Consider the following 15,333-nt stretch of genomic DNA (forward strand, 5'->3'; position numbering starts at 1 on the left):
GTATTCTTTGCAAAGTGAAGGTTTACCACATTCACAAAGCTAAGAGAAAATTCCTTTGAAAAGTAAAACTTTTCTTGCCTTTAGTAAAGCAATCCCTATGCCTCGATTTTATAGAGTGCCTATTACATATAAATGAAATCTGGGGCTGATTTACTAAAACTGGAGAGTACAAAATCTGATGCAGTCGCGCATAGTATCCAGTAAGCTTCTTATTTCAGCTTGTTCGGGTTTTGACAAAAGCCCTGGAAGCTGATTGGTTTGTATGTACAGGTTCACCAGATTTTGCACTCTCGAGTTTTACTAAATCAACCCCATTTGCCTTGTAGCTTTCCTACTTTGATGTTAACATTTGTACTTGTGTACCAAAAAATAAACCGTTTTTTATCACTGAATGATCTGTAACTATTAACCTACCACAACTTGTGAAGTTAGATCTAAATCTATTGTGTTGTATATGGTGGCTTTACATAGTATATGTATTCAATGCACAGCAGACACTTATTGCCTACAGTATATGCACTCAGTATCTGCAATAAGCATGTATTTGACAGAATTGGTCTATTTTAGAACCATGCGGGACTCTGTGGTCAGTTATCCAAAGATAATATATAGATGAGCAAACCTTCTGCTCCCACTGGCTCCAGCCACTGTTATGTCTATAGGGAACAGAGCTTGAGATGAATATGAATAAAGGAAGAGGCTTTAGTGTGTCTGCTTCCTGCCAAAAGACTTTTGTCATGAGGATAAGGAGGATCAAATGCCAATATGCTCCTAACTGAGCCGAATAACTACAGCTCTGCTGTGCATGTTTAAAAAAATATCATGATGTCGAGTAAAAGAAAAGGATCAGTTATAAAGCTATATGTGTAACAATTTTTATATCTATACTCCAACTAAAATATGTATTTCAAAGAGGGGAAAAAGCCAAAGAGCCTCTTTTATTGTAATAAAATATTTATTGTATAAGATAATCCACATTGCATGCAGGGCTGTATTTAGACCTTGTGTTTTTCTAGGCACACATTAATAATAGCATGCTTTTGTGCAAGCTCATCTGCTTGCATCATGTCTTTATTTTGGTAAATCAAATGCTAGACCGCACTATTTAACGTATTCCAGTTGAATTCCAGCTAAGGCTAAATCTACCCCCACCCCCATTCTAAGAATATTCTATCTACCCTGTAAAAGAAGAGATTTGTATACTTACATATTCTGAACCAACTCCGATCACATGACCATCTTCCATCGCCAGCTTCAGTGTAGAGGACGGACAGCCAACAACCAATGCCTAGTAATCCTATGGGTGATGTCATCGCACAGGTTCTGCAGCTGTTTTCACTGCCTTTCCTATTTGCTGAAGCTTGCGCTGGGACCCGATCATGTAACTGGAGCAGCTTCAGAATAGATAGGTATGGACATCTTTTCTTTTACATGGTAGATAGAAAAGTCTTAGAATAGTGGTGGGGGTAGATTTGGCCTTAGTTAGAATTTGACTGGAATTCCACTTTAACCACTTCTCGGCCTATAGGAATATGATGGCTGGGCGGGACTTTCGTCGATCTGGGTGGACATCATATGACATCCTCCCGGATCACGCCTGGCACATGCCAGCAGGTCCGTGCTGCGGTGCGATCTGTCACCAGGCACAGCCTATGACTGATCACTGTACCGGTACCATGTGACCGCTGTAACCAATCACATGACAGTTGTAAACAATGGATGGCTTCCTTTCAAGCCATCCATTGTGTACAGTTGTGTGTCTAGCTGTGATTGGTCACAGTGATCACATGGTACAGACTGGGCCAATCACAGCCAATCTATGCCATGTGATCAGCTGTGGCGAATCACAGCTAATCACAACAAAACAAACTGAATGAATTGATTTCATTCAGTAGAATGCTTGCTTATAGCAAAGAAATGCATTGCTATACACAAGCAAATGTGTAAAAAAAATACTGATCACTTCCTCAGAGTAGTACAATGTTACTATAGTAACATGCTCTGGTCAAAGTGTATTAAAAACACAATCATAAAAAAATAAACAAAATATAATAAAAAAATAAATTAAAATGTCCTACTGTCACCAGTCAGTGTCCCTAAACATCGCCACACCAGTTATACTGTATGATGACTGTACTGCGCTGGTAACAGTATGTACAGAAAAAAAAATATTTTTTTAAATTCCTTAATTTACCAAAAAATTATGACCAAAAAAACACTTCAAAAAGCTTGCCACGCTTCTTACTAAATACCTTGGACTGTCTCTATTCCAAAAAGGGGTAATTTGGGGGATGTCTGTACTGTCCTGATATTTTTGGGCCTCAAGAAATCAGATAGGCCTTCAGTACATCAGGACTGATCAATTTTTAGATATACAGTTGTGCTCATAAGTTTACATACCCTGGCAAAATTTATGATTTCTTGCCCATTTTTCAGAGATTATCAATAACACAAAAAATGTTCTTTTACTCATGGCTAGTGTTTGGCTGAAGCCATTTATTATCAGTCTTACTATTTACTCTTTTTAAATCATAATGACAACAGAAACTACCCAAATGACCCTGATCAAAAGTTTACATACCTTGTTGATTTTGGCCTGATAACATGCACACAAGTTGACACAAACGGGTTTGAATGACTATTATGCCCTGTACACACAGTCGGACATTGATTGGACATTCTGACAACAAAATCCATGGATTTTTTCCGACGGATGTTGGCTCAAACTTGTCTTGCATACACACGGTCACACAAAGTTGTCAGAAAATCCGATCGTTTTGAACGCGGTGACGTAAAACACGTACGTCGGGACTATAAACAGGGCAGTAGCCAATAGCTTTCGTCTCTTAATTTATTCTGAGCATGCATGGCACTTTGTGCATCAGATTTGTGTACACACGATCGGAATTTCCGACAATGGATTTTGTTGTCGTAAAATTTTATAGCAAGCTCTCAAACTTTGTGTGTCGGAAATTCCGAAAAAAATGTGTGATGGAGCCCACACACGGTCAGAATTTCCAACAACATGGTCCTATCACACATTTTCTGTCGGAAAATTTGACCGTGTGTACAGGGCATTAAAGGTAACCATCCTCACCTGTGATCTGTTTGCTTGTAATTAGTGTGTGTATAAAAGGTCAATTCGTTTCTGGACTCCTGACAGACTCTTGCATCTTTCATCCAGTGCTGCACTGTTGTTTCTGGATTCTGAGTCATGGGGAAAGCAAAAGAATTGTCAAAGGATCTGTGGGAAAAGGTAGTTGAACTGTATAAAACAGTTCAACTACTTCATTCATTCATTCATTCATTCATTTACAAAGGAAAGGGATATAAAAAGATATCCATAGAATTGAGAATGCCAATCAGCAGTGTTCAAACTCTAATCAAGAAGTGTGTTCAAACTCTAATCAAGAAGTGGAAAATGAGGGATTCTGTTGAAACCAACCACGGTCAGGTAGAACAACTAAAATTTCAGCCACAACTGTAAGGAAAATTGTTCGGGATGCAAAGAAAAACCCACAAATAACTTTAGGTGAAATATAGGACTCTCTGAAAACATGTGGTGTGGCTGTTTCAAGATGCGCAATAAGGAGGCACTTGAAGAAAGATGGGCTGCATGGTCGAGTCGCCAGAAGAAAGCCATTACTACGCGAATGCCTCAAAGTATCCCACTTACAATACAGCACAGAGACAAGCCTCAAACCTTCTGGCACAAAATCATTTGGAGTGATAAGACCAAAATTGAGCTTTTTGGCCACAACCATAAACCCTACATTTGGAGAGGAGATAACAAGGCCTATAATGAAACGTACACCATTCCTACTGTGGAACACGGAGATGGATCGCTGATGTTTTGGTGATGTGGGAGCTACAAAGGCACAATAAATCTGGTCAAAATTGATGGCAAGATGAATGCAGTATGTTATCAAAAAATACTGGAGGAACATTTGCATTCATCAGCCAGGAAGCTGCGCATGGGACATACTTGGGCATTCCAACATAACAATGATCCAAAACACAAGGCCAAGTCGACCTGTCATTGGCTACAGCAGAATAAAGTGAAGGTTCTGGAGTGGCCATACCAGTCTCCTGACCTCAATATCATTGAGCCACTATGGGGAGATCTCAAACTTGCAGTTCATGCAACACAACCCAAGAATTTACAGGAACTGGAGGCTTTTTGCCAAGAGGAATGGGCAGTTTTACCATCTTAGAAGATAAAGAGCCTCATCCACAAATACCACAAAAGACTTCAAGCTGTCATTGATGTTAAAGGGGGCAATACACAGTATTAAGAAAAGGGGTATGTAAACTTTTGATCAGGGTCATTTGGGTAGTTTGTGTTGTCATTATGATTTAAAAAGAGTAAACACAGCTGAATGATAATAAATGGCTTCAGCCAAACACTAACCATGAGTGAAAGAAAAGATTTTATGTTATCATTCATATTCTCTGAAAAATAGCCAAGAAATCATACATTTTGCCAGGGTATGCAAACTTATGAGCACAACTGAATATACCATTATTTGTGAACTATATAACTTTCCTACAGACTAAATAATATACACTAATTTGTGTTATTTTCACCAAAGAAATGTAGCAAAATACATTTTGGCCAAAATTTATGAAGATCAATTATTTATTTATCAAATTTTATAACAGAAATTAAAAAAAGCATGTTTTTTTTCTCAAAATTTTCATTTTTGTTTATCAAAAAATAAAAAACCCAGTGGTGATTACACACCATCAAAAGAACGCTCTAGTTGTGTGAAAAAAATGATAAAAATTTAGTTTGGGTACAGTGTTGCATGACTGCGCAATTGTCATTCAAAGTGTGACAGTGCTAAAAGCTGGCCTTGGCAGGCAGGGGGTAAAAGTGCCTGATAGTGAAGTGGTTAAGGAGCATGCTGTCTGCATTATACTCTATGTAAGAATTACTTTTAATTATACAGAACATCACACAAGAGAAAAGACGGGAGGTTTCAAGTTTCCTGGGTAATAAAGTTCCTTCCAACTCCTTTCAACATCCCTTAAATACACTACTCCCTACAGTTCTTTTTTTTAACTTAATCCTTTCAACATCCCTTAAATACACTACTCCCTACAGTTCTTTTTTTTTAACTTAATCATCAATGTCTAGAGGTGGCCAGTAGAAGGAAACAAAATACTGTACAGAAAATGTCTTACAATTTGTACATTTTAAAGGTGTTGCTACCTCTAACCCTGCTGCCCTAGGCACCGTCAATACAACCCTATTCAAAGGTTTTGCATATAGATGCTTTGTGAAATAGAATAAAAAAAATGTAATTTAAAAATAAAAAAATAAATAGAGATGCCCCTACAGATGAACCACAAGCACATGTGAGGCCAATTCACACCTCTAAATTTAAAGTAGACCTTTTAACTCTTACATATACACTGTGAAGTGACTAGCCTCAGGTAATACACAGAGAAGAAGGAAATCCTCCTACATAAGTTGTACCTTTTTATCTGCTGCCATCTGTCCTGTACAGCCATCTACAATACACAAATGAAAGGATTTTTATCAGCAGCAGAAAGCAAAGGGCGGAGATCTGATGTCACACACAGACCTGAGTGTAATCTAAGAGCTGATTGGAGAGAAGTGACACACCCCCTCGTTACAAGCCCAGAGAAACATAGAGCTGAGTGTATGAGTCATCTACTGTATGCTTGACAGGGGTGGGCTGCCTCATGTTGGGCTGAGATGTCAGCTTAAAGCAGGATTCCGCCATTAAAAAAAATAGAAAATTAAAAGTCAGCAGCTACAAACACTGTAGCTGCTGACTTCAGATAAGTACTTACCTGTCCTGGGTGCCCGCGATGTTGGCCGCCCGAGGCCGACCCATTCCTCGGCTCTCGGGTCCCGGCACCGCCATCCTTATCAAGGGAAACAGGCAGTGGAGCCTTGCGGCTTCACTGCCAGTTTCCTACTGCGCATGCGCGAGCGGAGCGGCGCTTTGTGAATGGGACGTGATGTGTTGTGGGACACACACAGTTCCCATAACACACCGCGCCCCATTCCCCAGAAGACAACACGGGGCGGAGAAGACTGAAGATCACCGCGATGTAGGAAGAGGCAGATTAGGAAGACTGCATAGCAACAGCCATTTCACGTAAGTAAAAAAATGTTTTATTTATTTTCCTTAATTTTTTTAGGTATTTTTTGGTGCATTTTTTTTTTTTACAGGATGGACCTCCACTTTAATCTGATAGGAGTGAGCCATGCAGAGAGAGGAGAGATCAAAGAGGAACCAGACTCAGTGCTTTAAATTCCACTTAGTACACACAATAGAGGGATGTAATTTGTTCTTTTTTAATGTCTGATGTTTACAAACACTTTAAAGTTGAGCTCCAGAAAACCAGACAAATACACAGATGAAATATTTATATCAGAGCTGTTTTTCCTGCCAAAGTGTTTGTATTGCTGTGTACCCAGTTCTGAGATTTGCACAGCTCTGCCACACAACAAAGCCACATGTGGCACAACAGAATACCTGTTTATTCTTTGATGCAATTAACACTGATAAGTCTTGTTACATTTGTTATTATTGTGATTGGCCATTACAGAATTCACACAGCCACTCTGCTTGGCTCTGTGTCTTTTGCCTGTAATTGACTGTCTAATGATAGTAGATCACAGGTATTGTGTGTGGGCACCCGTGATTCCCCCAGAACCCCTGATAAAACCCAGACAGCACGACAGTTGAGAAAGGCTGGTTTATGAAAAAAACTTTCAGTTTTTCTCTTTCAACAATCCGTTTGACACAGAAAAATAATCTATAAAGTGTGAAGCCCACAATACCAGAATTTCAGTTTAATGCCCTTCTGAATTTATTATTTGATCCAAAATGTGGCAATACCCATACAACTCTGCTTTTTTACAACTGTCTGTCAACCTGCTGGCAACTGATTTTCAACCTTTTAGTACTGGTATCTCTGCAGCCTATAAAGACTTATCCTTTGTACTGTGATTTTAATGTTATAGATTCAGGATTTAAAACACCAAGCAAAGGCCTTGTGGTTTCTTCTTAATGGTGTATCTGACTGAAAAAAGTATAGTACTTACAGTAACATGTTAGGTCACTGGTTTCTGGAAAGAGGTATAAGAGATACACTTCCTCATGTGGAGATATTTGCATGAAATCTTTTCTTATTTGAATTACAGATTTTCATTGCTTATCCCAAGTAACAACTGGACCAGGTGGTTTTCATTTGGGTTGTTTACTATGATGTAAATGTTAATTTGATTGATCTGAGACTGAGAGTGTCCTGCAAACTGTATCAAACTCATCAAGCTGTGACATTAAAAAACCATTGGCCAGCACAATCTGCATTCTAATATGAATATTCTAGTATCAGAATAGAAGGGCTTGCCCAAAATATATTACATTAATGTTAGACAGACCAATTGGCAAACTAAGTTTGGCAGCATAGGTAGCTGACATGTTGAGGTAAATTAACTCTAATGCCCTGTACACACGATAGGATTTTCCGATGGAAAATGTGTGATAGGACTTTGTTGTTGGAAATTCTGACCGTGTGTAGGCTCCATCACACATTTTCCATCGGAATTTCCGACACACAAAGTTAAATGCCTTGTACACACAGTCGGACATTGATCGGACATTCCGACAACAAAATCCATGGATTTTTTCCAACGGATGTTGGCTCAAACTTGTCTTGCATACACACGGTCACACAAAGTTGTCGGAAAATCCAATCGTTCTGAACGCGGTGACATAAAACGTGTACATTGGGACTAGAAATGGGGCAGTAGCCAATAGCTTTTGTCTCTTCATTTATTCTGAGCATGCGTGGCACTTTGTGCGTCGGATTTGTGTACACACGATCGGAATTTCCGACAACGAATTTTGTTGTCGGAAAATTTTATAGCAAGCTCTCAAACTTTGTGTGTCGGAAATTCTGATGGAAAATGTGTGATGGAGCCCACACATGGTCGGAATTTGCGACAACAAGGTCCTATCACACATTTTCCCTCAGAAAATCCGACCGTGTGTACAGGGCATGAGAGCTTGCTATAAAATTTTCAGACAACAAAATCCGTTGTCTGAAATTCTGATCGTGTGTCCACAATTCTGACGCACAAAGTGCCACGTATGCTCAGAATAAATTAAGAGACGAAAGCTATTGGCTACTGCGTACGTGTTTTACGTCACTGCGTTTAGAACGATCGGATTTTCCGACAACTTTGTGTGACCGTGTGTATGCAAGACAAGTTTGACCCAACATCCGTCAAAAAAAATTGAATGTCCGATCAATGTCCGACCGTGTGTACAGGGCATTAGAGGATACGTCCCTTCCTTTTACACCCTAATCTGCCAACATTCTGACATAGAATATTAGAATTCAATACTTACATCTGCAACCATTCATGCTTGACTTGTATGATTTGCCTTTCATGGACCCCTATTTGATTATATCTCATATGGAAATCCTTTGGATACCCATAAACTGAAAACCGATATTTTACAGAATTGTCTCAAATTGTTTATATAAAATGATCTTTGCAATCATGGTACTTCACAAAATACCAACTTGTCAGCTCAAAATGTGAATAAGATAACTAACTACAATTTTTTCTTTAATATGTTAGTTTTACACAATAGCAACACATGACATACTCTAGGGTCACTTTAATCTCACTATTTCACAGAGATGACATAACAATATGCATTATATACTCATTGTTAATTACTGCAGTATTGATAGATTGGATGGAAACCTAAAGTAGATGGAAATACAATTCTAAAAAGCTAAAATAAAGTTTATTACCTTAATGTAATTTCAAATGTAATTTTCAAGCTTTTGCATTAAAATTATACCTGGTGATTCTGCCACGAAGGTCCTTGTTCACACACTTCCTATTATGGTTTGACAATGCTTTATCTTTGTTTCCAAATAGCTCTCTTGTGTTGTCACCCTGTCACATGACCTTTCAATGAAGTATAAAGGAAGCTGTTTCAATGCTTAATGTGCAGGCATGTTCCGCTTTTGTCACCATCTGAAAGTCCACCCTCAGTGATGACGTATAACCACTACTGGAGCACATGTATGTACAGTGGGGACGGAAAGAATTCAGACCCCCTTAAATTTTTCACTCTTTGTTATATTGCAGCCATTTGCTAAAATCATTTAAGTTCATTTTTTTTTCCTCATTAATGTACACACAGCACCCCATATTGACAGAACAACACAGAATTGTTGACATTTTTGCAGATTTATTCAAAAAGAAATACTGAAATCTAACATGGTCCTAAGTATCCAGACCCTTTGCTGTAACACTCATATATTTAACTCAGGTGCTGTCCATTTCTTCTGATCATCCTTGAGATGGTTCTACACCTTCATTTGAGTCCAGCTGTGTTTGATTATACTGATTGGACTTGATTAGGAAAGCCACACACCTGTCTATATAAGACCTTACAGCTCACAGTGCATGTCAGAGCAAATGAGAATCATGAGGTCAAAGGAACTGCCTGAAGACCTCAGAGACAGAATTGTGGCAAGGCACAGATCTGGCCAAGGTTACAAAAAAAAATTCTGCTGCACTTAAGGTTCCTAAGAGCACAGTGGCCTCCATAATCCTTAAATGTAAGACGTTTGGGATGACCAGGACCCTTCCTAGAGCTGGCCGTCCGGCCAAACTGAGCTATCGGAGGAGAAGAGCCTTGGTGAGAGAGGTAAAGAAGAACCCAAAGATCACTGTGGCTGAGCTCCAGAGATGCAGTCGGGAGATGGGAGAAAGTTGTAGAAAGTCAACCATCACTGCAGCCCTCCACCAGTCGGGGCTTTATGGCAGAGTGGCCCGACGGAAGCCTCTCCTCAGTGCAAGACACATGAAAGCCCGCATGGAGTTTGCTAAAAAACACCTGAAGGACTCCAAGCACTTCCTGATGACGTTGTAAGACGAAACATACTTCGAGGCGCATCCCAGTCACGTCACTTCTGGCCACTTCCGATTTTCAATTCACCACGATGGTGGAACGCATGCCGACCAACAACAGCGCAAGCAGGATGGTTGCAGTATCCATCTGTCTGGCAATTCATGTTTAAAGTCCTCAGTGCCAGGCTAAGGCACCAACCAATGTAAGTAGCTATTTGGCCCATGTTTTTATATTCGTCTTTTTAAAAAATGGTGTTATACTAAGGTCCCAATTTTATCTATTTTTTAAATGGGCTATCATGGTGGAGAAACTACAAGGTTCCCAATTACATATGTGGCACATCAGCAGGACCGTTGATCCATGCTAACAGCTTTACCTGATTTTTTTTAGTTAAAAAGGTCATGGTGGTCTGCTGAGTAGGCAATTTACTCACATTCACTGGGTGATCCACATAAAGTTTGTTTATTTTTGATGTATTAATTTGCACCACTGCCAATAATCAATTTCAGCACTGGATTGTCAGGATTTATGAATGTATATTATTAATAAGCACTATGCACTTTAAATTGTGTATGTATAAGTAATGTCATAATTGAACACATATAGCGCCCTCTATCACTACACACCCCATCTCCTGGACTATAGCCAGCTTACCATAGAGATTACTGAAGACTAACATCCATGTGATCTTTATGGTCTAAGAAACTGGAAGTTACCAATATTTTGTCACTTCTATTCTCAGTCTAATGTAAACAGGCCATTACCACCCTGTAAAAGCATCTGATCAAACCGATCTCAGATTGTTTAGATGCTTTTAAGGGCGGAGGAGAATTCTGGGTCTAATAGACCCCAGCTATCTCTGTAAAGAATACCTGTCACTGCCCATGCTATCACAAGGGATGTTTTTCTCTCCTTGTGATAACAAAATTTGTATAAATAAATAATCAATAAAATCTGAAGGGTCTGGTATGAATAAAACCAGACCTGAAGGGTCTGGTATGAATAATAAAGGGAACCCTGAACCAAAATTTAAAAAGAAAAATGGCATAGGGTCCCCCCAAATTCCATACCAGGCCCTTCAGGTCTGGTATGGATATTAAGGGGAACCCCATGCCAAAATTTAACAAAAAAATGGTGTGGGGGTTCTCCCCAAAATCCATACCAGACCCTTCAGGTCTGGTATGGATTTTAAGGGGAACCCTGCGCCAAAATTAAAAAAAAAAATGGCGTGGGGGTCCCCCTAAAAATCAATACCAGACCCTTAGTCGAGCACGCAACCTGGCAGGCCGCAGGAAAAGAGGGGGATGAGAGAGCGGGCCCCCCTCCTGAACCGTACCAGGCCACATGCCCTCAACATGGGGAGCATGTCCCCATGTTGATGGGGACAAGGGCCTCATCCCCACTACCCTTGCCCGGTGTTTGTCCGGGTCTGCGGGCGGGGGGCTTATCAAAATCTGGAAGCCCCCTTTAACAAGGGGACCCCCAGATCCCCGCCCCCCCGTATGAAATGGTAACGGGTACATGGGTACATTACTCCTACCATTTCACAAAAAAGTGTCAAAAATTGTAAAAAACACACAGACACAGCATGGGACAAGTCCTTTATTAAAAAAGGAAAAAAAAAATTCCAGGGTTGTAATCCTTCCTCGTCCCAGGATACAGAAAAAGACGCCGCCACGACACAATCCACCTCCATGGGAGAAGCCCGTTGAATGACCCTAGACCTGAAAGACAGTTCTTAAATAGCTGAGGGCGGGGCCACCTGTGATGTGCGCAGGTGCCCCGCCCCCCTCTGACGCAACGGGGGAAACGCTGGGGGGTTACCAGTGACATGTACGGGTGACCCCACCCCCTCTGATGCCACGGAAACCCCCGTAGCATCAGAGGGGAGCGGGGTCACCTGTACATGTCACTGGGTAACTCCTTGGTGTTTCCCGTTGCGTCAGAGGGGGCGGGGTCACCCGCACACGTCACGGGTGGCCCTGCCCTCAGCTATTTAAGAACTATCATGGCAGGTCTAGCGTCATTCAGTGGGCTCCTCCCATGGACGGGATCGAGTCGTGGCAGTGTCTTTCTCTGTATCCCGGGACGAGGAAGGATTACATCTCTGGATTTTTTAATAAAGGACTTGTCCCATGCTGTGTCGGTGTGTTTTTTTACAATTTTTGACACTTTTTTTGTGAAATGGTAGGAGTACAATGTACCCGTTACCATTTCACACAGGGGGGCTGGGATCTGGGGGTCCCCTTGTTAAAGGGGGCTTCCAGATTCCAATAAGCCCCCCGCCCACAAACCCCACAACCACCGGGCAAGGGTTGTGGGGATGAGGCCCTTGTCCCCATCAACATGGGGACATCCTCCCCATGTTGAGGGCATGTGGCCTGATGCGGTTCAGGAGGGGGGGCGTACTCTCACATCCCCCCTCTTTTCCTGCAGCCTGCCAGGTTGCTTGCTCGGATAAGGGTCTGATATGGATTTTTAGGGGACCCCCATGCCACTTTTAAAAAAATTTTGGCGTAGGGTTCCCCTTAATATCCATACCAGACCTGAAGGACCTGGTATGGAATTTGGGGGGACCCCCACGCATTTTTTTTTTTAATTTTGGTTCGGGGTTTCCCTTAATATTCATACCAGACCCAAAGGACCTGGTAATGGATTGTGGGGGATCCCAGGCCGTTTTTATCAATGAACTTTTATGTGTATTGTCGGGACCGACAATTCATTATTAGCCGTCATTAGCGCTAGCACTTTTAGATGACTTTTTTCTTCCTTTAGAAATGTAATTTTGCTGTCAGACTGTTCTAAACATGGGAAACGTGCGCCACTTTACAGGCATACTATAGACACCCCCCAGGTATGAAATTTAAAGGAATATTACACTTTTATTGTTTCACTTTAAGCATTATTAAAATCACTGCTCCTGAAAAAACGTCAATTTTTAAAACTTTTTTGCATTGATACATGTCCCCTGGGGCAGGACCCGGGTTCCCAAACACTTTTTATGACAATAACTTGCATATCAACCTTTAAAATTAGCACTTTTGATTATTCATGTTCGTGTCCCATAGACTTTAACGGTGTTTGCGTGTTCGGATGATTTTTTGCCTGTTCGCATGTTCTGCTGCGAACCGAACAGGGGGGTGTTCGGCCCATCCCTAGTTATCATTGAGAATCGTGGGGTACAATTTGTCAAGCAACTTGGAGGTCCAAAGTCTGTGAAACAAGTCATATATATCTAAATAGAAAGGAGCTCTCATTAATACTTGCATATACATCAGCAGAACAAATGCAGGAAGTGATGTGTGCACATGGGCCAGAAGCAAATGTGTGGGGACACCAAACAAATCAATGAACCCCACCCACACCAAATCTAACTACCACATCCACCCCCACATTGATTAAGCACAAGTACATATCCTACACTTATCCGGAAAATGAGCAGCACCTCCTCTTTGCTAAAGAGGGACCTCGCCATGTCCACCTAGAAGGAAACCCTGACCAGCACAGGAACTTCCGGGCAATTACAATGACTTATTTCTGGGTCAGAAGGTGAAACCACTCTCATTGAACTAAAGCAGACACATACAACACTGCCTATCCACCAGCTGAATTTATTAACTGCAATTCTTCAAAGCTGTTATAGATAAAGATTCCACCTTTATCATTTACTTGCAGGTGTGCAGAAGCCTAGGTTTCCAGAGGGAGATCAAATCGTATGACTATTGGCAGCAATGGCACTGTTCCAATCAATGCAACTACCATTTTGTGGCGCTGCACCAATTTGCTAAAGTAGTTCCTGCACTACTTTTGCCAATTTCAGGTGCGACTTCAATAGACATCTGCGTATGAAGCCACACAGATGTCTACCAAGTAGCACTTGAAATCGTGCTGACCTTGCTACTTTGAAATCGAGCTACTTCAAGTGACGTAGAGCGATTTCAAAGTAGCATCAATGTTTACCAGAGCAAAGAGATTAGTTTTTTGGTGCACAAATACATATTGAAATAAGATAAGAGATATTGCACTTTCCCAAAACCACCACCCACAGAAACTAAAGAGAAAGAAAAGAAGAAGAAAAAAAAAACATCACAACAAAGCTCAATAATGTACTTTTATTTTACCAGCAGAAAAAAAAATTACATTCATTTACTAGCTTCAAAAAAAATGTGGACAGGATATATGTTGCTACATTTAGCAATAGGATTTTATGGGCCCTGCTCTTAGGAGCTTACAATCTAAAATTTGACAAAACCTTAGAGTGGACACAGCTTTACTTTCAGTGTATAACGGTCAACAGATCACATTTTTATCTGCAAGATTATAGAAACATACTTAACAGTCATTCTTACAAAGCATTCCAACATAATATTAAAAAAGACTTTTTCAAAACACCCACCACCAGCCCACAATCCACACATACATACATTGGTGACCATGTTCTGCTGGAAGCTGCATTTCGGTGTACATGATTAAGAAACAAGATCAAAAAGAGTAGAAGGTCAGCAGATGCTTCCAAACAATGTTTGCATGATCAGACAGGAACAAAACAAACACAACATTGACAGCATGGCCACACCCACTTTTGATTGAAAACATGCACAAGAATTTCAGCAAATATCCCTAGTTGGGCATTTGTCAATAGGCATAATATAATTCCTTCTCCCCCAAAAATCACAACAAAAAACCTGACCTTCTCAGGCCAAACGAACCCCCCCTACTGCAGGCCTTTATATAAGAGAGGTTGTATTGTTAGCACACTGACACACCCAATATAAGTACACGCCCACCAGTATCTTTCAATCAATCTCTTCATGTATGTCTAAAGTGATTGCACCTGATGAGCAGGAACACATAATACTATTCGCAACTGTGTTAGCCCTTGGCTATGTGCATCAAATCTCCAACTACAAAGCAATGGTTTTCTAAGCATATGTACCCGTGCAGTGTAAACCCTAAAATTTTAAATGTCCAAGTCCCTGGGCATGATTAGTGCTAACAAACATTAACATCATTCCCTGGCTGCAATGAACTTCCAATCTAAAGTCCAAAAGTAACTTTCTTACATTAAAACCTATTTCGACAGGAGACAAATAAAATGCCAGCATGTCTTTGGATTGTGGTGAGAAACCCACATAGGGAGAACATATAAACTTCAACACTAGCATTAGCATGTTGGGGCACTGAACCAACATCCCAAGTGCTGCTACCCACTTAGCCACCAGGCAGCCTCAAACATGTTCTCTGCATCTCTGTGGTGTGAACCAGCCCTAAGTCCATAGCCATGCTCAGTGTCACAAGCAATATACAATTTATTGGCCTAAGTATTGGGACGCCTGCCTTTATACACAAGAACTTTAATGGCATCCCAGTATTAGTCCATAGGGTTCAATATTGAGTTGGCCCACCC

General features: G+C 40.8%; 1 protein-coding gene across 3 annotated transcripts in view; it reads right to left on the bottom strand.

The window, feature by feature from the left end:
* AIG1 (androgen induced 1) overlaps positions 1-15,333 on the bottom strand; it is a 537,675-nt gene that overhangs the window by 58,942 nt on the left and 463,400 nt on the right. The window contains exon 4 of one of the 3 annotated variants that reach the window (XR_012243928.1): positions 5,483-5,517. The exons of the other annotated variants lie outside the window; for them this stretch is intronic. The gene's annotated coding sequence lies outside the window, so the exon portion shown is untranslated. The remainder of the gene's footprint in view (positions 1-5,482; positions 5,518-15,333) is intronic. 3 annotated transcript variants of the gene reach the window in all.

This window comes from Aquarana catesbeiana, linkage group LG04 (genome assembly GCF_042186555.1).
Source record: "Aquarana catesbeiana isolate 2022-GZ linkage group LG04, ASM4218655v1, whole genome shotgun sequence".
NCBI lineage: Eukaryota > Metazoa > Chordata > Amphibia > Anura > Ranidae > Aquarana > Aquarana catesbeiana.